This window comes from Glandiceps talaboti, chromosome 14, assembly GCF_964340395.1.
Source record: "Glandiceps talaboti chromosome 14, keGlaTala1.1, whole genome shotgun sequence".
NCBI lineage: Eukaryota > Metazoa > Hemichordata > Enteropneusta > Spengelidae > Glandiceps > Glandiceps talaboti.
The window spans coordinates 2,380,001-2,402,823 of record NC_135562.1 but is presented as its reverse complement, the minus strand read 5'-3'; the positions used below and the strand labels follow the sequence as shown (position 1 = coordinate 2,402,823).

General features: G+C 37.6%; 1 protein-coding gene across 1 annotated transcript in view; it reads right to left on the bottom strand.

Annotated features, from left to right (window-relative positions):
• Positions 1-3,860: 3,860 nt before the first annotated feature.
• The window catches only part of LOC144446019 (uncharacterized), a 25,083-nt gene continuing 6,120 nt past the window's right edge, over positions 3,861-22,823 (bottom strand). Inside the window, exon 2 of the mRNA XM_078135685.1 lies at positions 3,861-4,165. The gene's annotated coding sequence lies outside the window, so the exon portion shown is untranslated. The remainder of the gene's footprint in view (positions 4,166-22,823) is intronic.

Here is a 22,823-nt window from a genome sequence, read left to right as displayed (position 1 = left end):
CAGCCAGCCACACCATTCCACCCCTCAGTCAGCCAGCCACACCATTCCATCCCTCACAGTCAGCCAGCCACACCATTCCACCACTCACAGTCTGCCAGTTACACCCCTCCACCCCTCACAGTCAACCAGTCACACCCCTCCATCCCTCACAGTCAGCCAGTCAGTCAAACCCCTTCATCCCTCACAGTCAGCCAGCCACACTATTCCACCACTCACAGTCTGCCAGTCACACCATTCCACCCCCAGTCAGCCAGCCACACCCTTCCATCCCTCACAGTCTGCCAGTCACATACCATCACATACACTTGTGGGTTGTCTTTTAAATTTAAAGTTGATTTAATACCATTTCATAAGGATATGATCCCATCCCATCCTTATCCCCTCACAGTCTGGCAGGCACACCCTCCACCCATTACAGTCTGCCAGGCATACCCCTCCACCCATCACAGTCTACCAGCCACACCCCAACACGTGACAGATGCTTGTGGGTTGACATTTGAACAACCTTGCAGCAATATTAAATTTAGCATTAGCAATCAATTTTATGTGCCTTGAAGCCCAACAAGCAAGCTCTATAACTATGGAAACAGAATGATTTCAAATGTTAATGGTGTCAACATTCAATATTATATATCCTTATATATACTTTTTTCTCATTGGCGATGTGATTACTTGATTATTTCATTTTCCTCACTTGATATGGGAATTTGGTTGTTGTTTTTTCGACCTCTGGCAAATAAATAATATATATATACATTATATTCACACACCCACTAGCGAATTTGCATCCCTCTCCTAAGAGACTGAAGAGAATTTGAAAGCCAGTGTTGACAATAGATGCATTCTTTAATAAAAACATGTTTGTTTGGTCAGATTAGCTGCCTCCGAAGGGAAATGTAGATATTGTATCAAGAATATGAGGCCATCCAATTAAGGGAAAATTTTAGAATTCGCAATTAATTTTCAAACATGCTTCCCTGCGTTTTAATTGAAAATATAAATTCTAATGACAAAAAAGTTAATTTCCTTTCATTATATCAAATGTGTTGTTAAAAGACACTGCAACCAATTACTGGACATGAATTAATTAAAAGATAATTATCTTCCAGCCAATCACAGAAATTCTAATACAAGCAATTATGTGTACCTTCCAGCCAATCACAGGAATTGTAATACTGTCAAGCAATTATGTACCTTCCAGCCAGTCACAGGAATGTTAATACTGTCAAGCAATTACGTGTACCTTCCAGCCAATCACAGGAATGTTAATACTGTCAAGCAATTACGTGTACCTTCAACCAATCGCAGGAATTCTATTAATACTGTCAAGCAATTATGTGTACCTTCCAGCCAACATGTGGATTCTAAGAAGGCAATTACCATAGTTATGACCTGTGGACAAAGACTATTGTTTCCTTTCAATCGGCCATGTGACAAAGGATTAACATCTTCGGATAGGTTGATTTTGCAAGGATGGTTCTTTTTATCTATATGTTTCTCTTGATCTGACCGACCCCATTAGAAACTATTGAATCTGGCCATTACTTGACGCCATCTACGGCCAGATCAGAAAGTATATCACAACGTCTCTAGATCTGCATCACCAATAGAGCGAGCGTGTCTGGACGACAGTTTAATCTCTGAAATTAAGAACCTTTAAAATTAATGGTTTATATTCGTCTGACTTGACTTGTCATTTCTAAGGCACTTAGACTGTTAAAAGTGGGATTATGAATTAAAAGTAACATGTACAGACAGACACATTTACTTTTTCAATGTGACCACCCAAATCATTTTGAAGATGTTACAACAAGAACAGAGATATGGAGAGGGTTACTCTTAGCGGGCGCCACCAACGACAGAGGTTCAGGCTTAGTTATGTTTACGAAAACAAACAACACATAGATACATACGACAAACATGAATGACAGAGTCATTACAAATCAATATGAACCATGTTTCTATACAAGAATTACAATATGTTCCCATATGCTAATGTCACTATGTATATACCCCTATATACACATGTATATAGTCAGTTGCATATGCTGTACCCAAAGAGAACTGACAGTACACATGTACCATGGGTGTACTAATAGTATACATCCATGCATATACACACTTATTGTTAAATTTTCCTATGAACCAAACATACAGCTGGTGTATCCGGATCCAGCGCCACCAAGTGTCCGACTAGGGTAGAGTGTACTACTCACTGACTGTATACTCTAATCGTACTACCACGCAACGCAACACAACGCAACTTCACAAAACAGCACAACACAACACAACACAACACAACACAACACAACACAACACAATGCAACGCAACGCAACGCAACAAGCACAACGACCCATGTCATCACATCCATAATGAATGCTATGCCACATCTGACAAACAGTGCTAATATTTAATCTACATATATTTCCTCGATCATTTTCACCCGGTCAGATAGACGTCAATACAACCATCCGTACATCCGTACGTAATGGTGAATTTATTAAAATACATGCCTGTACTATACTGATATACATTTGTACATAGCTTTAGAATATATTGCAAGCCTATTTTATATTACTAGTATTTAATTATATTACATCGTTATCAATACAAAAATGACATGAAAAGGGGACGTCGATGTACGACAGAAAGACGGCTAACCAAAAAGATTGATAGATAGACAGACAGACATACATACATACATACATACATACATACATACATACATACATACATACATACATACATACATACATACATGCATGCATGCATGCATGCATGCATGCATGCATGCATGCATACATACATACATACAGACAGACAGACAGACAGACAGACAGACAGACAGACAGACAGACAGACAGACAGACAGACAGACAGACAGACAGACAGACAGACAGACAGACAGACAGAGACAAAAATGCATATCACACAGGAAAGTATTGCCTCACTGTTCTTGTGTGCTGGCAATAAAATTGTTCTATATAAATAAGCTTACTGTAAAACCATGAATTTCGTTTTGTCACATTTGACTAGATTACAAATCAGTACTTTAATGTTCATTAGTAAAATTAAGATTGATTACTTCTGTTTAAAGGTAAACTCCTCACTAGAATATATTGTTTTTACATGTGAATAAATCATTTACATATCTTATAAAATAAAACTATGAAAAAACTCAAAGTATCTGTAAGTCTATACCTCCCAGTACGCAACCTTTATTAAGATCAATGATACAGGAAATCGTTTAATATTTAAGATCTGTTACTTTTTCGTCGCCATATAAATCACTGGGTGTAGATTATATGATTAACGATATCATCAAAAGTATAATTAGTTTTGCATAGTACATGTCCCCCCTCTCTCTCTCTCTCTCTCTCTCTCTCTCTCTCTCTCTCTCTCTCTCTCTCTCTCTCTCTCTCTCTCTCTCTCTCTCTCTCTCTCTCTCTCTCTCTCTCTCTCTCTCTCTCTCTCTCTCTCTCTCTCTCTCTCTCTCTCTCTCTCTCTCTCTCTCTCTCTCTCTCTCTCTCTCTCTCTCTCTCTCTCTCTCTCTCTCTCTCTCTCTCTCTCTCTCTCTCTCTCTCTCCCCGAATATATAGAATTATAAAATAACTGGAGAGATGTTCAAATTTGTCCATAAATATTCATCTTATAGACAGAAACATTTGTCTCTCGGGGAAAAATAATAAAACTAATGTTCCCCACCGTAGTATTTGATAATTTTTCAAAAATATGCTAATATGATGTTGTCTTGTTCTATGGAACATCACCAAATAATGCATATAGAATTAAATGTATCAATTTTTTTTACGAAAAACAATGTATCAATTTTTTTTACGAAAAACAATATAGATGTTCTGTTTCAGGTGACATAGCTTGCATAATAATATCAATATAGTACATAGTTTTCAATCGTAGTAAATCATAACATGGTTTGCATAATAGCATAGTACATAGTTTTCCATCGTAGTAAATCATAACATGGTTTGCATGATAATCAAGACTCAAATGTTATATTTTATGGACGGATGTCTTCGTTACTCCTGGAGGATACTTGTAAATAAATCTGTCTAATCCGTCCAGAAGCTGCATAACTCCCTGCACACTTAGTCTGCAAACAGCGCCCTCACAGACCCAAAATTCAGGGCGTCAGTTTGGTAAGTACTGGAAGAAAAATAAGAACATATTAATTACATTGAATAATCGTTACTTTAAAGCTATGACAGACAGACAGACAGGCAGGCAGGCAAGCAGGCAGGCACACAGACACACAGACAGACAGACATCGCCTCTTTTCTAATGTTTGCAGCTCTAAACAACAGTATATCCATATACTAGATGGTATGGCATATTGAGTGTACTAGAGGGAAAAAGTACGTTCTAATAATAAATCTGATCCGACATATTTACATTGAATAAACTCCACTCTGTCGCCAAGTACGTGATGTCATACCGTCTTTTATTCGTGTGAGTAAGTGTACGTCTCAGAGTGTGACAGCAAGTAGCTGTGATAGTTTTCGAGTTCAATTACATCTAGGCATAAGTATCATTGATTTCTGTCAACTTGTACTGCTCAACAAAAAATAGTTTACTCTGTGCGTATACGGGGGCATCTATACTCGTACTTCGTATCAACTAAGCAACCATAGTGTTATTGTCTTCTTACACAGTGGGTTCATTGTATTCGGAATACCTTGAAAAGAAGCATTGTCATTAAAAAGTAATTGTAGGTCTGAGCTTTAAAGGTATGAATGCTTTTGTATTTGTTTTTGTGTTGTTCTTTTTTTCACATAGGACAAGCCACGTGACGTCATGGATGTCTTGGTATGAAATCATGCACCAAAACACCTCATCCTGACATCCATTGATGTCAATATCCCGTGGAACAGAACAACATGACTACGGCTATAGCTGTTCGTTATCAACACTGCATCGTCGTAAACCACAGCCTCTTTTACGACACCGTAGCGGAAGAAATAACAGCTGCGGTTTGCGAGAATGCAACACTGTTACTAGTTTAGATATGACCTTGATGCACGTATCCTAATCGGAAGGATGACGTAATTCATTAACGTAAAAAATATGGCATCTACACACGTGTTTTGTTTTCACCGATTGTCAACTAGGTTTCATGGCAGTAAGTACGATAGGAATACATGTATCATGATTACTCACTTGAAGAAAACCAAAGCTACAGACTGTGCCCCTTCAAATAAAATGTGTGCCTGTAATTTCTCCGAACGAACCTCAGATCTAACTGTCGGACATAACTGTACCCCAGAAACCGTTAGAGTTGTTAGCCCCCTTCCTTTCTTTATTGTCCTGTATTTTGTTTGTTTTAGTTGAACTCAGGGCACACATTGTTTGTGAACAATGTTGATAATTCCACTCCACAACGCAACGATAAATCTATTGTTGGTAGCCGTTACGGGGAAATAATTGGCACAGAGTACAAACTTCTCAGTCAGTAGTAACTATTGAAATAACTCGCTGTGGATAACAACAAGTGTCTTTAAGTGTTTACGATGGTTTAGAATACTGCGGTACGTGTGCACCGCCTCGAGTTGGTAGTACATTTGTAATTACATGTGAATGTTATGTACAATGGAATATGTTAGGACAGAAAGACAACGCCCAAATTAAATTTGTTGTTGAGTGTTTGGCCTCTGCTTTGAAACGATTTTTAGAAATCAGTGTATGCTTGGAGACCCAGGACTTCAATTCATAACATTGGAAATAGTTGTCATGTCAATAGGAGATTTAACTTAACTTGGCGAGTCGTTGTCAGGTTTGTTGTTTGTTTCTTTCATGGCAAGTTAGAAACAAATGGGTTTATATGTAGATGTTGCTATAGTAACATGGAATATAGTATTGAATTTAACTTTTGTTCCAAGCACAACTTTGAAAATGTTACCTGAAATTTTCGACTGCACACTTCAGTCTTTGTCAACAGATTGAACCACTAAACAGTACTCATTTATTTGTAGGCTCACGTGTCTATGATGTCACGTGTACTCAGTATGTTGACAAAGACTGAAGTGTGCAGTCGAAAATTTCAGGTAAAATTTTCAAAGTTGTGTTTGGAACAAATATTAATCTGAATACCATGGTTTACCAACACAGATGAATTTCCATTTTGAAGATACTTGAAATATTGTCAGTCCAACTCCAAAATTGAAGGTTGTGTTGTAAAGCTTGAATTAGACTATTAAAGCACTTTTAAAAATATTTCAAACTGGTTTTTGAGTATATATGGCCCCTGTTATGCAACATAAGAGCCGTATTAAACTGTTCTACGTGCCTAAAGTTGTGCGATTGCACGACTTGATCAGATAGAAGCTACCACTATTGCTTGTGGGCTTGGATGACCATTACTTTAATAATACGTTGGAAATAAACAGCCTACACGTAACCGTGGTCTCATATCAACACATTCAATACAGCTGATATGTTGCTTTTGGTTAGTGGATCTACCAATTTAGAGATGATGTCAGTTTTTTATCATTTTGCCGCAGGTTACTCAGCTGCTGTACGCAAGAGCGGGAAAAGTTATATGTTGCGGTTCGAATTCACGAGATTATTTTTGTATTGCTAAGTGACAGTGTTATTGCGATTGTTGCTGTTGCACTGTTTTATGACAATTTTATTTGTGGGGAAATAAACCAGATGAAAGGTCAAGTGCAATGTGAATATTAATTGGAAATCGATCATAAATTATGACGTTGGTAGTGTAGATAGATCGATCGCCGCACATTAGTCCAACTGTTGGCACATCATATTACCCTATTTGTATGAACCGGTCAATATTAGTCACGTGACTTAAATATTTATTACGTTTATTACTAAACATATGTTATCCACTAAATATGGCTACTCTGAGTTTCTAATGAAAATACGTCCAATGAAATTAAACATTCTATTAATCACAATTTTGTCATTAAATTAATTAGAATTCTTATTTTTACGATATCAGTCGAAAATGGAGGTATAATTGCCCAAAATTTGACGAAACGTAAATTTTGTTTCAATAATAATGGCAGGAAAATGAAAAAATTAATTATTATCAGCCAATGCTTACAGTTCACTGTGAATGTAATATTTGAGTGTTATAATCGACAATTGACACTGGGCAAAAAGTTGAATAGACATGAATCTACGTAAATCTACTGTATCTGCAGATCTCACATATGCGCTTCGTGTACTGAAGTATACGAACAGTATACTAGACATTAAGTCTGCCGAAATCTACAGTTCCGTAGACTAAGCGTACACTTAAGTCTTTTGTTCCAGCTTCCAGTCTTGTTTTGCACACTGTATATTTTACGTATTCGTTACGTATACGTACGTGCCGCCATTGTCGAATGTCTCTGAGTGTGGAGTTGTTCTCTTTTCACCGTTAGTCTATTTCTGCTAGGCCCTCGGGCTTTCCGATACGAGATGCTTGTCGTATCGGAAGTAAGAGGAATGCCCGAATGTCTCGCAGCTAGACTATGTATTATCACAGACTGTTTCTTGGTGTTATACGGCCGTGGAAGCGTACCAATCGGCACTACTCGGCAATGTTGTGGACGACTTGACTATTAACACCTAAAAATCAAATCACAGATAGTCTGTGATCAAAATGTAAATAGTGTGATCGCGTCCAACCTATGACAAAACTTACTCAAAACATCCGTTTGCATTTGATATTTTAGTGTTCTGTGACGTGCAAATTTGGTTTTCGATATAATTCACACCAAACATCGTTTTCGTTTCATTTTACAATGTTCGATATGTATCATTCAGACGTCTGTGTCATTTTCCTCCACAACTTTCGGACTTTTGCAAAGAGTTAAATCACCGTCAATGGTTAAAAATATGCCCGGTTAAAAACAAAGTTTTGATTTGCATATACCTTGTATAGAACAGTACAACAATGAAATATCAAAAGGCCAGCTGTCAGCTCATTATGGCTTTCATCACTAAATCGCGATATCCTGTACACTTGTGCGACTGATAAAATTTTCCATCATAATGTTAGTTTCGTTGAAAAAAACTTAGATATCCGAGCAATACACCTTCGCCGAAAAGACGAAAACGTCAGCCTGTGACTTCTCATCAGCGTCTCGTATTGATTAATGGATGTGAAGGTGAATTAAAACAAATGAAAATTGAACATTGGAGTACAACGTTCTATCGCCTGCCTCGCGGCCATGCATATTCTGCTGCCGTCCTGGATACATACAACTTGTTAGGTTATACATAGAAAAACAGATACAGTGTTGCAGTTTTAAGTGCAGTCTAGTTTAAAGGAAATATAAGATATAATGACCATTAATTAAAACGTATTAGATAAATGGAACGCTCTTTTATACTGGGTCGTCAGGCCGGCCCTGGAGCACTGCATTTTGTCCTGGAACTTGAAAATGTACATGGGCCAGCACGAATATGACAGCAGAACCGATCTGCTGTAAGCCTACAACTGGTATTTCAAATGAATGTTCTTCAGTGGCTAGTATTAATGGGGAGACCATAGTGGTATCGGACACCGTTTCTCTCTAGAATTCCTGTGAACTTAGATGGTAAACAGTGATGTCACGTCTGCATATGCTCGAGATTGTTTTCAGTAAAGAGAAAGTAAAACGGCTCACCACTGACGGAAAAACAACAACATGTAAACAAGCAAACGAACGAACAAACAAACAAACAAACAAACAAACAAACAAACAAACAAAAGAAACAAACAAACACACAAACACACACACACAATACACACAATACACATACAAACTAACTTACAAAAACCGAATATCTTTCATACGCAAGTTTTGATGGTGCCCTACACAATTGATGACATTGCGTTTTGGGTCATTAAAAGGTTTTTTTTGTACATTCAGTGACCCCGTGTTCGTCATACAACAAGCATAAATATGTACTATTACAATTCCATATAGTCACTTTATTGCAGTCAGAGTCCCTTGGCCAAACATACAATTACAAACTTACCAAAATATGTTATAGTTCCATTAAATTATTTGCTTCTGACCTGATTTTTAAGGAGTGATAAATAAAGTCTCTGTAATTCATTTGTTTGATCAGCTGATAACAGTTTACACAACTGTATAACGATTGCTTGGTTTCGCGGCGAAACAACCCTCTGATTATGATCGTTGCTTTGAAGTTCAAATAGTTATTTGAAACACCAAACAACTTCAAGTGGGATGGGGATTGGGTATTTATTTTGGATTTTAACTTATAAAATAATTTGTATGTATGTATGTATGTATGTATGTATGTATGTATGTATGTATGTATGTATGTATGTATGTATGTATGGATGGATGGATGGATGGTGAATCTATTTCTGCTTATACTAAACCTACCACAGACCCTCCACCAATATATTTGCAGTATGGTTCAGCACATCCTAATAAGTGTAAAGATTGTATTCCCTATTCACAATTACTTCGTTTACGTCGTATTTGTAGTAGCGATTTGGATTTCAGGGAAAGATCTGCTAAATTTTGCACGTACTTCCACCAACGGGGTTATCCAGTGTCGGTTACCAATGCGACTTTACAAAAGATGTCATCTTTGTCTATGGAAGCTTGTATCAAATCACATGATCACAAGAGTAATACCAATCGTCCCGTATTGGCTCTAACATACCATCCCTTTCCCACTACAGTTAAGAACATACTATACACGCATTTTAATATCTTACGTTCTAATAGGTTAACCAATTCATTATTTCGTGAAGCAGCTTGGCGTCGTGATACCAATCTAAGAGATACGGTGGTCCATACATGGATTGGAAGTTAATGCTGGTTTACGTTTATTTCCATGCAGTCGTACTCGATGTGGCACATGTTGTTTTTGCACATTTTGGCCTCTGATGATAAACTTCCCCTCGGAAAATTTCTTATTGATGTAAACAGTCCTCCAGCAGTTGACTAAATGACTGTATTGTACTCACTTTATTTCTGTATGTCATTTTTGTATGCTTTACCGTGCTTTCTATGACATGTTGTTATGCAATAAAGATGATTGAAAGATCGATTATTAATACTAATCATGATTTTGGCAGCTGAGAACAGTGTGGCTGTTACGAGTAGATTTACTTGTATTAGTACTAACGTAGTATATTACATTACATGCCAGAAATGTGGTGGGTTTTTTTATATATAGGTCCGACTGTACATCGTCTTGGTAACCGTTTCGTGGAATATCTCCGGGATCCGTCTTACCAGACAAACGAATCGTAACTATCCCGTATCTATGCATATTATTACCAACGATCATAATGTATCAAATGTCTACTTCAGGAATGTGTAAGGTTTCTGGTGACGAGCATCGATTGATGTTGAAGGAGGAGGAAATCATTTTTTCGTCTTTGAACCCTGGATCCCCATGGAATTATTAGATTATTTCCCTAATATCTAACTACGCTTATTCTATCTTTCAAGCGTGCTCTAAAGGGAACTTCTTTTTGGTGCACATACTTTTAAATATTTTTGTCATACCCTACCGTTGATAAATACTCGCGTGGTGTCGTTCTTTTCAATGTATAGTCGGGTTGTTACCTGCTGTATATCGTGCCTTGATAGCATTGATAAAGAATTTTGATTCGAAACGTCGGATTGTAATTTTTTATTCGGACTGTATAACTGTGGGTGTATGTATGTATGTATGTATGTATGTATGTATGTATGTATGTATGTAAGTATGTATGTATGTATGTGTGTGTGTGTGTGTCTGACTTTGTGCTTGTGTATCCAGAAAAAAACTCACGTGACAGTAAATACATCTGTTACCAAATGTAACTTCATGTAATGAAACATTTGGAGCGAGTTTTCAATTCTCAGACCTTTCGCTGAAAGGTTTTGATTTTCTATGAAAATGTATTTATTTATTTTTTAAATGAGTAGAAATGTATACCTCTGTCTCTTATAAAACCAGGTCTAGGTTCCCTTGATGTGAAGTTATCATTACACACAGTAACAAACAAATCCCGTCTAAGTGGATAATTGTTACCTGTCGTGGTAAGGGGTCGTGTGGAGGCAGGAATTATTTTCAACGATGCATGTCGTCGCTGCTGCGTCTGGAATCCACGGACTACTTGGATACCCCTCTCACAAACTTCCCTATCCTAGGTGACTCTCGCAGGTTGTCCCCTCTTAAATTCAGATCACCAAGCTTACCAATATCTAACATAGCGATGTCGGTAATCTGACTAACTTTTTGTTGGATAGATTAAGCGAAACAAAGCATCGGTTGCCGTATATCTCGGTGGATATATCGGATATTTTGTTTCCAAACACGTTAACTTCGCTATTAAAGGTTGCGGACTTGTGAAAAAGAAACAGAGAATTAGAAAAAAATGCAGCCCAGTTTTACGCACGGTTTTCGAGTACGAACAAAGTTAACATTGTCATTGGCCGTTACCAGATACAGCAAAAGAGACCAGAAATAGATCGTTTGCTTTAGCAGTTATTGAAATAACTTTTCCTCATTTCAAAAAGCCTAGAATTTGCTTCAAAGCTATGTCGGATGTTTTAAAACCGAGAGTTGCAGGCACAAGTAAATGAAGTAATGTCTGTCTAAGCTACAATAAATGTAAACGCGTGTGCTTATCATCCAAGTCATAAGAAATTGGTTGACGTGTGCGTTTGTCAAGTACATAGTCGTAACGACCTAACAAATGGAAAAAAAAATATCTTTATTTCAGGAACTTCTGTTTAGGTATTGGTAAATAATAAAATCATGTTTCTTAGCGTTCATGTGGTTGTTACGGTACATCACTCCTTGGCCAGGGGGTTACTTGGCCATATGGTTATTTTTAGAACAACATGCAAAAAAGAATGTATAAATCCTAAACAGAAACATGACAAGGTGAACAATTAAAGATGTTATGGTCTAGTGCAGACTCAGTATAATAACATAGTCACGTATTATATTCGCTTATCAGTCACTTTTCATTCTATCCACCCCCTTCACATAATGGTATAGTCCCCATCATGCAATTCGTACCGCGTCATTTCAAATACTGGTACATTTTCCAAGTTGTGCCGAGCCTGTTTTACCTCAAGTTTGAGCAGATTTCACGGAGAAACAACCAGCCACTTCTATGACCACGATTATGAACCATAACTGGATACTATTTGGGCCTCACTCAAACCTCACGGGACAGAATATCGACCCGCGACCTGCCATGATCGCTGTGTGTGGCTGGTCAGATCTGACTCTTTACCTAGCCGGCCGGCATGATCGACCAGCGTGATTGTGATGTTCTACTTGCAGTGAATATGGACCGTGCATAATGGTTGTATCAATGCTTGTCTGACCAAATAAGCTATAACTTAGGGGATGAGGACTGTTGGGATTTGGAATGCAAGAGTTACCGCTTTGGATTTTCGGCGATTTTTGAAGTAAGTACATGTATTTTATGCAAATTATGTTTAAGTTAGGCTTGGAGCAGACCATTTTCAATGGGGGTGTAACCTGGTGAATGGTATGCAGACAAGATAAAGTATACAAAATCTTTGATATAGGCAAAACATTAAAAGAATTTTGCAACAACACACTAAAACTGAACATTCAAAAGAAGAGTTATTTTGGAAACAACACAAAATAAATCTATGGACTCACAAAACTTACTTGAAATGCAACACTTTCAAGTACATGTAGAGAGAGATACAAATACGTATTGAAATGCTCATTTGAATATACTGTACATACAAATCTGTTAGGGGAACAGCTGATTGTCAGCACCAGATCTGATCCAGTGTTCTCCCCAGAGGGTTTTCATGTACATGTATTGGGCCTGATATCCTTTAATTTTCGTCAATACGTGATCAGTTGTCCCAATACGCAATCAGATTCGATTGTTTAGAGTTCGGTAAATTGCATGTTGACATTCAAACTGATTAAAATCTGATGTAGATGTTGGCTAATCATTCATTGCTATTTCTTTGCCTGGATTGACCTTCGTGGTACATGCTTACATGTTTATCCTGATCGCCTCCTCTACATATACATCTGAGCTGGCACCCATGCCCACACCGTTCTAGCTAGCCCGTGCTGGTAGCCAATCAAAAGTGACCTTACATTAGGATCGAATGAAACTACAAACAGACACGGTCACTACAAAATCATGTTCTCCATGTGCACAAGCACAGGCACCTGACAATGTTCTAAATGTTTCAACTGTAAACAAATTCAGTGATTGTATTAGTATATTTAAATGTAATATGATGGTACATGTACCTCTATACATTTCGTCTGAATACATTCGAACATAGCGTTATCATGTAGACGCGTACGTACATGTTAAGGATGAACGCATACTCTGTAATTGTTATAGAAGCTTGTGAGACAGAACGTCTAGGGAACACACAGACAGTTTATAGTGTACACAATGCAAAGCAACCAAAATTTTCACGATAAGGACGTTTTTTTTTTTTAGAAATTATTTCTTAAATTTCCCCATTTCTGAGTTCATATAGCACAACTGTGGCAAATATTTCTATGAATCGTACAATATTTCATGACTACTTTACGTTCGAGGAGAAGAGTACTACAGAGAACGTGTACACGTTCGCTGAGATGAACATGAACACTACCCGGGAAACGTGTTCGAATGTAACTAACATGTACGTGTAGATAAGACGAAATGCATCTACATGTAAACAAGAATTCTTTAATTACTGTACATATAGGGTAATACAGTCACTTGTTTACAGTTCAAATACTTTGTACGTTGTCAGTTGCCTATGTGCACAAGTAATGCCATGTTGTTTGTTGATATTCAATGCATGTGCCCGTGACAATGCCCATAGTACTTTGAAGTACAAAATGTGAGACGCAACCTGATTGGCTGTGTGGCTCACTTAGCAGAACGGCGTGGGCATGGCGCCAGTTCAGGTGTAGAGGAGGCAATCAGAATAAAAATGTAAACATGTACTGCGAAGGTCAATCCAGGCAAAATAACGAAGGTAAGATAACAATGAACGATTAGCTGACATCTACATTGGATTTTAATCAGATTGGTTGACGTCCATCTGTCACTCTGTCAGTTGACACCTTTGTTGTTTTCAATGTATATTTGCAACATTTGTATTGATCCTTCAAAAATAAGCAGCAAGTAAAACTAAAGAGTTTCTAATTAGTTCAAATGACTATTCAACCCTCTACCACTACCAGACTGATTTAATTTAATTTTGCCGTCACTATTCTTTTCAATAGGCATACAATTATATGCAGGGCATGCCTTTTGAGGCCTACCACTCGCGCAAATTAAAATCCACGAGTGATTTTCCACTTGCTCGGGCCCCAACGAACCTGTACATCAGCAGCCTGATGTTATTTTATATCATTTTTCAGCTACCAGACATCGTGTTAGTCCGAAATTTCGTGATACACGAGACTTACTATACTTCCCTATTGAGGACTTCAAAAACTCGCGGTAGTTTGTAACGCCATGGCCACCATATTGGAAAATCCATACTTTCATCGTAGTCATATGATGTACCAGTCTACAATGTCAAACTACAAACTGAAAGTGTTTACAGAGTAAAATTGAACTATATCACTTTATTGAAAGATACATTAGTCTGTTCAACTTTCTTCACAGCATGTGAGTAAACCAACTACGCAAATCGCTCTTGGGTTGAGAGATACTTGGTGTTAGTCATAGAACGAGACACTGAATGCTGACTTCATGTGTTTGTTGAAGTTTTATACTGTACAATGTATCAATAGCAAAATGGCATGACATCGTTTGATTTTTTGGTTTTATAGAAAATCTGTCAGTTCCGACATGCTTCTACTGCCAAACCGACATTATGAATAGGCTGGTTTTGCCTTTGATTTACCGAAAGCCTGTACCACAATGTGAATCACACTACCATTAGCAGGTTTACGCAGGTTATTCCCATCGAAAACAATACTGACGACAAACTTCAATGAAATCAGTCTGGTAGTGGTAGAGGGTTGAATAGTCCTTTGAACTGATTAGAAACTCTTTAGTTTTACTTGTCGCTTATGTGTGAAGGATCAATACAAACGTTGCGAGTATACATTGAAAACAACAAAGACGTCAGCTGACAGATGAACAGTGCAGTGTCAACGTGTAATTTACCAAACCCTAAGCAATCCGATAACGTATCGGGACAACTGATCATGTATCAGTGAAAATTAAAGGATATTGGGCCCGATACGTGAAAACCTTCTGGGGAGAACACTGATGCAGATATGCAATGTAGTGTCAGCTGTGGTCAGTTCACACTTCGTCTTTGTAAATAGTCAAGTATTTGTTATTATTGTAATGAATTGTCGTATACATTGTTCTTTTCTCAAAAACATTTTTATACTTCATTGTCTTTTAGGTCAGTAGGCTCATGTGGGCAGAAAACTTAGGTGACAATGATGCATCAACACAAGGGGAGAGAGAAAAATGCATGTCAAGTAGTTACTGTACAGTCGACAACCTCCGAGTCAAGGTCGGCAAGTGTGGGTGGCGGTCAGGCCCGACAGCCACTGACTGCCATGAGTTGAACCCTGACTGACAAAGATATGGAGGGGACAAGTTAGTCAAAACTACTGGCAGCAATAAACAGTCAAGGCGAGGAATATCTTTGATACATGAAAATATTCCCCCTTCCCCAGAGGATTTTCCCTCCCACAAGTGACTATTTTTCTCGTGTTGAGTGGGTGACCCTGCCAGAGTGACATTAACCTGGGGAAAAAGCCTAACTCTGGCAGTTTCCCAATCAACTACTGTAAACGCACTTATTAGGGCGCGTATTTTTTTTCGCGGTTTCACTCTCTTGAAACAATAGGCGGGATTTAAATAGGCGGATTCTCAAAAGAGAGTACAAAGAGTATGAATTGTAAAGCTCATTGTTGTATGCTGTGTGTGACACGCCGCGATCACCTTTGAATAAAAACTGCGTTAACACCTCTGTAACTGATCATTATTGTATGTATGAGAGTGTTACCTTGTAACAATTAAATGTTTTCACAGCCGCATGTTGAAAGAATATTTTTCTGTAAACAAACATAAACCGACATGATGCCGAAAAGGAATACCTATTTCACAGCCGGAACATTAAAAGATATTCTTCTATAAATACAGTCTGTGTTTTAGTCATTTCTATCATTACTCCTGATTACTAGTGAAGTGTAAGCATGTCTTCCTTCGGTATCAGACGTTACTTCGTACAGAAAAGTTATCAGCCGCCATCAGAACCGTTTCAGCCTGATCCAAACAACCAAGATGACGTAGATAGCTGTGGCATTTCCCCAGAGGCGATGGTTATCATCAACGACGAAGTGACTGCTACAACTAGAAAACGAAAGCGTGGTACCTACCAACACTACGATGATGAACATAAAACGAAAATTGCCAGATACGCTATCCTAAATGGTAATGCTAATGCAGTACGACATTTCAACAAGCAACTCGAAAAACCTATCAATGAAAGTACGATCCGTGGAATGAAGAAATGGTACACAAAAAACATCGTCAATAACACTGAAAACACCACTCCAACCACCCGTGGCCGCCCTCTTTTACTTGGTAGAGAACTCGATTCTAAAGTGCAGTCCTACATCAAGCAACTACGTCTAAAGGGTGGTGTAGTCAACACATCGATTGTCCTTGGTATTGCTAAAGGCCTGATTCTCAGTGAAAACCGAAGTCTGCTGTCTGAATTTGGTGGTCATATCACGCTGAATACAGAGTGGGCGCGATCGTTGCTACGTCGTATGGGGTACGTCAAACGTAAAGGCACCAAAGCATGTAAGAAAATCGTTGGCGATGACTTCGATGAACTCAAAGCAGGATTTCTTACGAGAATTGAGACGGCAGTTACAGAATACAACATTCCACCACCCCTCGTCGTCAACTGGGATCAAACGGGCGTTTCCATAATTCCTGCTGGTGAATGGACGATGGAGTTAGAGGGGTCACATCAAGTTCCGATCTCGGGTCTTGATGACAAACGCCAGATCACCGCTGTCTTCGCATGTTCATCCGATGGCCACTTCCTTCCACCACAACTGCTTTATCAAGGCAAAACAGATCGTTGTCACCCGTCATACACATTTCCCGCTAGTTGGGACATCCACCACACCGAGAGTCATTGGTCAACGGAAGCATCAATGCTACGGTACGTTGAAAAGGTCATCGCCCCCTACGTAGAAGAGACACGAGCAAGCCTCGAGCTTCCCGCCGATCAACAAGCAGTGGCAATATTCGACGTATACAAAGCTCATCGTACGGACTCATTGCTTCAGAAACTTCGCGATCTGAACATTTCTCCCGTTTTTGTTCCTGCATCATGTACAGATAGACTCCAGCCTCTAGATTTGTCAGTAAACAAAGTGTTCAAGGACCTACTGAAGAGCGAGTTTCAGAAGTGGTATGCCGACAAAGTGTGCGTGTCTTTGACAGAGGAAAGTGGCGACCCAACTTTTGATATGAAACTCTCGTACCTGAAGCCAATCCATGCGAAGTGGTTAGTGTCAGCAGTTCAAGAACTGTCTCGTCATAATGACAAATTGTGTAGTGGATTTAGGGAGGCCGGTATACTGTCCTGTTTCACGTAAGCTGGCTGTTACTAGTATTTGATAATAAACTCACACAGAATGTTATCAGTAGTGCAGTACGTTGTTTTATTTACCATGTAACTTTTGATGAACTCTACACTTTGTTTTTGAATTTATTCCCGTGGCGTTTTGGCGAGATTTGATTTGATTTAACAAGAATTGAGATTATTTTCCTGAAAGAAATGTAGTTTTTTTTTTATTGATGGTTGATTAAAACGTTGTACAGTGCAAAGATAAACTCGTCATGTCCACTGAGTTGATTGTGTTCGTTGCGTATATTTTCCCGTTTGCATGTGTGTACTACGTGTGGATGGGATGAGTGTAGAGGTGATGCAATGTGACCGGATGTTCTGACGTCTAGGTTTTATTTTTAACGGGGGTTTAATTTCGCGACTTCTTCTTGTCCGCGTAATCCGCTAAATTAAATACCCGCCCTTAATTAGTGCGTTTACAGTATTTCCTTGACTTAACCACTTAACGGATGGAGAGGCTTGGCAGGAAGAGGGTTAAATCATGTCTCCATCCAAAGTCGCATAGAAGCAAAGCATTTCACAAGGGGGAGGGGACTGTGTCTGCTATGAAGACTTGGTGTAAATAGATTTTTACTGTTTTGGGGATACGTAACATGTACAATTAGATGTTACACCTACATTATTCTTCATTCATCCAAGGAAAATAGGAGTAACTGAAGGTGTCATTGTCACTACGAGTTGCTAGCCGAGTATTTTTCGGCCGAGTGACAGGTCGTGACAACCCAGAGTTTACAAGTGCTTTCCAACTGAATGAAGAAAAATATTGAAAAATAACATTATTTACCAGTGCCAGTAATATCAAAGAAACATTGCGGACAGTAATGGCAATTTTTTTGTTCTAAATGCCTTTTGAGTGCATAGTATAATCTCAAATAGATGATATGGTGATGGTTTGCTTACTCTTCCAAACAGTTTTACTCATATACATACGTTTTGTACATGCACATCATGTATAAACAGGATCAAAAATATATTCTAAATACATAACTACAATGTAGGTTTCTCTCTCATTTGAGCTGAACAATTTACTTGCAAAGGATGTTTAGTGAAGTAAAATGTAAATTGTAAGTGATGTTGCATCACTTTTATCATTTTATTGCAAAACCAATGTTTATTTTTTCTTCTGATGAATATATCATCTGACTCAATATTGATGTTTACATTTGATGATAAAATTGTCTTGATGCAACTAATCAAGAGATCTCCACTACGATTCAGGATCACGTTATTGTGAAAAACCTAACATATCATATGATATACAATGTACCTTACCATTCAGTGTTTGACAAGTGAGTTACAGTGCTAAATAAAGTACATTGTAAGCTCAGATTGCATGGGGTAAATAAAGAATCTAAAAGTAAAGAGTCAGGTTGATAAACTTAAAGTATTCTACAATGGATACTTTGCAGAACTTTATAAATGTTACTAAGCAAAGTTACTAAAGTATACACTAACTAATGTGTACTTTGAATATTACTGACAATGTTATTCTTTTTTATTTTTCAGTCAGTGCTGAGCAAGCATCTGGGATGAGAAGTCTGGGAAGAAGAATGAGGTTTTTGACTTGAAATGGTATTTGTAGATGACCAGGACAGGAGCAATGAATAACAGGGTTTGTTTTATATGAGCACCAAGGTTTAGAGAACAGCATGTTGAAGATTACTGATGGCGAATAGCACTGAACACCAGAAAATGAGAAAGAGTTGGTTGCTCTCATCAGTATAACCAAATGAACCAACAAGAAATGGCCACACCTACCTTCTCAAAGAACTCTACTAAACTCTACTGAAGTAGAGTGCATGTAGCAACTATTAGTATTGGTACACAGATAGGATATTATGTGAAAGACATTAAGATGTAATGGGTACTAAAATACAATTTGCGAAGAAATTCTAGAGAGTACCATGTACAAGGATGTTAGTTCAAAATCTACCCAGCTATGAACATGGAAGTCCTGTATTCCTGGTGTTCATTGTGGCAAGTTTGAGTAATTGTCACTAAGGTACTAAGAATTAGTAGATTTCTACTTCCAAAAATCGAAAATATGTATTCCTATAGCGAGCGTTTCGGGATGAATGTGAGTTGACGGACCAATATGGAAAATTTCATTGATCGATTCCACTGTTTGTGAGGAGTTAGCCAAAAAAATGTTCTACCGTGGGGTTGATGAGCCCAATACACATTGCTACACATTAGCATATCCTATGCCACATGCAACACTTAAAGCCAGCCAGCTGACACTATTAATTTTTTATCTGATTCTTACGTTATGGTATGTTATACATGTACATTTATCCGTATTGGGATCGTTTGTGTGTTTTAGAACAAGACATCCCCACGGTAGAAATTTTTTTTGTTAACTCCTCTCACAAATGGTGGAATTGATCAATGAAATTTTCCATGTTTGTCTGTTAACTCATTCTTCCCAGAACCCTCACTACATGAATATGTATTTTCGATTTTGGGAAGCAAAAATCAACATTCTTACCTTGGCGAGTATGACTCAAACTTGTTGCCATATTGAATACACAATGGACACTTGGCACACAAGACTTCCGTGTTTGTAGTTATGTAGATTTTTATCTGCAACTATGCATGTGGTACTATATAGAATTTCTTCGCAACTTGTATTTTGTACCCTTTACTATATCAATCAGGCTCTTAACTAATATTTGGTACAAATCTACCTAACCCTGGAAATGCCAGTCTCTGTTACACAGCATTACAATAATAATTGCACAATTTATAGCACAAGGGTGTTTACAAATGAAAAGAAACATTACAAAAAAAAGGTCTAACAGCTAAATTTTACATGTGCCGTAAATAACATACTTTTCAATGTTAATAAATCACCAACATGGGTAGTCAAACTGTGTAAAGAGATTTAACATGCAAGTTTCTTTCTACCCATTCAGAAATATCAATATCCTTAGTGGAGTTGTAACAGCTTCAACTTTTCCCCATATTTTCTTTGTAAATATTCTGAAGGGCATTCAATTCACAAAAGTGCTTTCTTCTTCCACCTAACATCACTGATTTCTGTACCACTGAAAACAGACATACAGTAAAACATCTCTAATAGTTCTGGTTTGATGTTTTTACAAAACTCTGTACATGTGTGAGTTTTTCTTGAAATGTAAAGATAATGTCAGCGTACAAATCAGAGAGAGTTGTCAGCTATTCAGAATACTGTGTGTTACCATGTCTCTGTGCACATGTAACCAACTCTATCAATGTTGTAATTGTAAAGTAACTTTTAAGTCAACAATGGATTTTACAGTTACAGACTCTCACTAATGCAACATTACATTGGAAAGAAGTGTATAACATGAATGTTTGGTTGCTATCAATTTGACAACCAATAGTCTGTTGTCAACCCTCATTCTGCATATTTCACCAACTGTATTTGCTTGTGTACACAGATTTGGTTTGAATATTTTATATATACATGTAATACATATAGATTATTTTGAAACCTGGACATAATTTATCATTTGACATTATTATTACATAATAGAAACGTATATCTGACTGTCCAGTATTATTTTTGCAGACTTTTATGATCTTCAGGTGTACATTCTAGGGACTATCATGATTGCAGGTTTGTGGTATCTTTACTTTACCACATGCTATAGAAAATGTATTTAGTTGTGTCAATGTTGCTTTGTCTAGGATGCTGTCATGGTAGTATATAGTTGTATATTTTTTGTCAACAACAGAATATACCAATTTAATGTTGGAGAGAATCATGAAATAGTTTAGTTGATACAAAATAGCAAGATATATTTATTTGATTACTAATAAATGTAAGTAGAGAGATTCTCTGTTATCAAGTCTGTATACATAGTTAACTACCTAAATCATCTCTGCACTGCAACCTGATTAGTTTTTAGTGAGCAATATGTTGTATTTTATACAAAGATTTTTTTTGTCAAAAACGGGTCCTCAGTTACAATGTACATACTGCTAACAAAGTAGATCTGGTGTACATTTACATACATATAACAATATCAAATCGATACAAAAATGATATTTTACATGATTTTTTTTTTACTTTCCTAAAACATTTGTGAAATATTAGTTATTGTAAACAATTTGGCTTTTGTGTGCATGTTGCACCATTATACCAGTTGTGTAGATTCCCATTTTTATCTACATAATTATAGTCTGGAGTGTGTACATGTAAAATGTAATTGTATTTTGTACAGTGATATTTGTCAACAATGTGTCCTCAGCTAGCTACACACTGTACCACCTATATGTTGGAAAGAACAATTTCTATCTACTGACATTACTTGTACAGTTTGGGTTATTCTTCTATGGAATTTAGTGGGTCAAAGACACATTGAATCCATCTTGGTTCATTTAAAGAACATAAAAAGTGTAAAAACATAGTACCAGTACGTGATATATGGAATATGATGTTACTCCTGTAAAAGAAATGTCAAATTTACTGTTCAACTTTCTTTTATGAATAAAGTTTCCTGTTTGTTATTTCAGAAGTGATTGCAGTGTTAATTAAATTTCCCCTTCCCATATTTGTAAAGATTAAATGTTACATTGTTGTTGTTTATTTGGTTGTTGTTGTTGTTGTTGTTGTTGTTGTTGTTAGCTTCCTTCTTGCTAACAAAGGTTTATCTGTTTTGTCAAAGTATTAGAATACAAAATACATGTATATGTGCATTTGCCAGTATCCACCATCATAAAGTAATGGAGAACTGGAAGAATCATAATTACAGTTAATTTGAAGATTAGAAGTGAATACGATCAAAAGATGGTGATGTTACCAGCAAAATACAGAAAGATCTTTATTGAATAAGCATGTTTATAAGCCAATAACTAGGCCCAACCTGTATCCCTAGAAAGCTACCCTATAGCTAGGGCCGGTACCCCGTGGGCGTGCCGTGCATGCTGGGACCGGCCGTGCTAGAATTCTTGTGACCTTTGACCACAATACTGACCTTTGGAGTTGACCTTTTATGCAAATCTTGAACGTTAGCAGGCCTATAACGTGGGGGTACAATGCTTGATATACGTACTACGTATACTCCGTGTACGTTAGTCTGACGAAGATCTACGTTCTATCGGCGATAGTATACGCACTGACACACTTCCTGTCGGCGTTAATATACCGACAACGTACACTAAGCGTACTGGGATGTTCCGTCTATGGTAATATACGCTACGTAGATTTACTGCAC